The sequence below is a fragment of the Octopus bimaculoides genome, chromosome 6 (assembly GCF_001194135.2).
Source record: "Octopus bimaculoides isolate UCB-OBI-ISO-001 chromosome 6, ASM119413v2, whole genome shotgun sequence".
In the NCBI taxonomy this organism is placed as follows: Eukaryota; Metazoa; Mollusca; class Cephalopoda; order Octopoda; family Octopodidae; genus Octopus; species Octopus bimaculoides.
The window spans coordinates 20396174-20398499 of NC_068986.1; the positions used below are offsets into that span (position 1 = coordinate 20396174).

General features: G+C 38.3%; 1 protein-coding gene across 1 annotated transcript in view; it reads left to right on the forward strand.

Annotated features, from left to right (window-relative positions):
* Positions 1-426: 426 nt before the first annotated feature.
* LOC106875709 (uncharacterized) overlaps positions 427-2326 on the forward strand; it is a 40230-nt gene continuing 38330 nt past the window's right edge. Inside the window, exon 1 of the mRNA XM_014923957.2 lies at positions 427-557. The gene's annotated coding sequence lies outside the window, so the exon portion shown is untranslated. The remainder of the gene's footprint in view (positions 558-2326) is intronic.

The window sequence follows — 2326 nt, forward strand, 5'->3', positions numbered from 1 at the left end:
AAATCCACTCACAAGGCTTTGATCGGCCCGAGGCTATAGCAGAAGACACTTGCCCAAGGTGTCATGCAATGAGATTGAACTCGGAACCATGTGGCTGGGAGGCAAGCTTCTTACCACACAGCCACGCTTGCGCCTATATACACAAACGCCCTGTATTTCAATATTCTAGATTTAAAATCCTTCGCCAAGAAAACGAAGGTCTATCTATCTCTGTCGTTTGCACTTTATAGTTGTAACATCATTAGAGAAGCCGGGCGACGGTACGTGCGGTAAGATTGTCTTTAAAATCAGCCAGCGAGTGTAGCTTAGGATTACGTCTGTTGTTAATAAATGGATTAAGCATTTATTTTTTTAATCAGAACTACTTCTGTAATCCGTAAACTTCCAATATTTTTATTTATTTATTTTTCTGTGTCCTTGATAGCATCGGTATATATCAAACGTCATGACTGCTCTCCAGATATATTTTCACAGATGGCGAATCCATTTGTGTAAGTATACCCTTTAATGTGGATATGCTGTTTGCGAATGGCGCTGCCGAAATATTGGAGTAGAAGGTAAAGAAAATATGAATTATTGTTTTTGTCTTGTTTTGGAGTCGGATTGTTTTCAGTCGTGTTTGTTTGTTTGTTCGTGGACAAGATATCTCAAAAACTGCTGAGTGGATGCGGACGAAACTTTCAGGGATGTTTGGCCTTGTGACTGGCACGGTCTCATTAGATTTTGGGATCGTTCCGGTACAGGACAAGGATTCTGGATTATTTTTTTAAATATTTTCTTTACATGTATATGTAAAGTTTCACATAGTTCTCTTGCACACACACACACACACATATACTCTTACATTTTCGGCGTTGAACATTACCATCCCACTTCCATTGTACACACACACTCATACACACACACACACGCGCGCGCGCGCAAACAAACCTCTCTTTTACACACACACATACATTCACACTTCAATCACCGTTTATCGGCTTTTCACTCCTTCATTCGTTATTCACTTATCACCCCTTCCATTCTCATTCATACGACACTCTCTGCCATTTCGTTTCGTCTTTCTCATTGTCATTACTTTCTGTTACTCCCTCTCAATCATGGCTATTACTCTCACTACTTCTCCTTCACTGTATTAGTATTTCATCACCTCTCCCTTTACCTCTCACTCAATGTATATTAGCAGATGTTTTCCGACCACGATACAATATGCAATTCATTACAATTATAATTTTTATGTTCAATTACGTTTCTCTACCAAAGTTCCTGTTGCATTTCAACAAGTGTTTCCAAAATTTTTACGTAGTGACTCCCAAAGACCTAATGACATGTGTGCGCTCAAGTCACACAAGTATCTTCATTATCCAGACGACACACACACAGCATTATAAACACAGCCTGCACACCCACTTCCACATTCCATGACTCCCATTGGAATCGATCAGGTGCCGGACAAGATATATGGATTATTTTTCCGTTTGAGAGCGATCGGGTTCATTTTTAGTATTCTCGTTTGTGAAAGCAGTCGATTTTATTTCAGATGTTCTCATTTTAAAAATCATCTCTGGTTAATCGTTGAGAGGACGTTGGTGTTGTGTTAATAGAGGTTTGCGCTCTCTAAGTGCTCTTGTTTTTATATTTGTATTATAGTGGCTTTTTTTTTTTTTTTTGTAAATATTGAAACTGGAACTTTCCGTTGAGTTACTTAAGACTAGTGTTTTCACATCTATGAAAGGAAGTCCGGTGTTTAAATGACAAAAACTAAACGCACACACAAACACACACACAGACACGCACGCACGTACATACATACATACATACATACATACATACATACATACATACATACATACATATATGTGTCTATGTGTGTGTGTGTGTGTGTGTTTCTTTGAGTTTTATTTAAGTTCTTCGTAAGAGAGTTCAAGCCGGTCGCTAACAAAGTGACAAAATTTTTTGCCCATGTATGTATGTATGTATGTGTGCGTGTATGCGTGTGTGTACATACGTTTATATGATATATATGCTTATAATTAGAGTATGCAAATTAGTTATCTTAATTCTCTGGAGTTACTAGATTCGATGAGTATATAAACGGATTAGCTACACCCATGCTGGGCAGTGCATTGAAGGGTTTTGGGGAAATAAATTGACCCCAATACCTTTCTTGAGTTTGGTACTTATTCTGTCGGGCTCCTTTGTCGAATTGCTAAGTTACAGAGATGTTGCCAAACACAAAAGCCTCACCCACAAATGCATACACCTCTCTCTCTCTCTCTCTCTATATATATATATATATATATGTGTGTGTGTGTGTGTGTGTGTG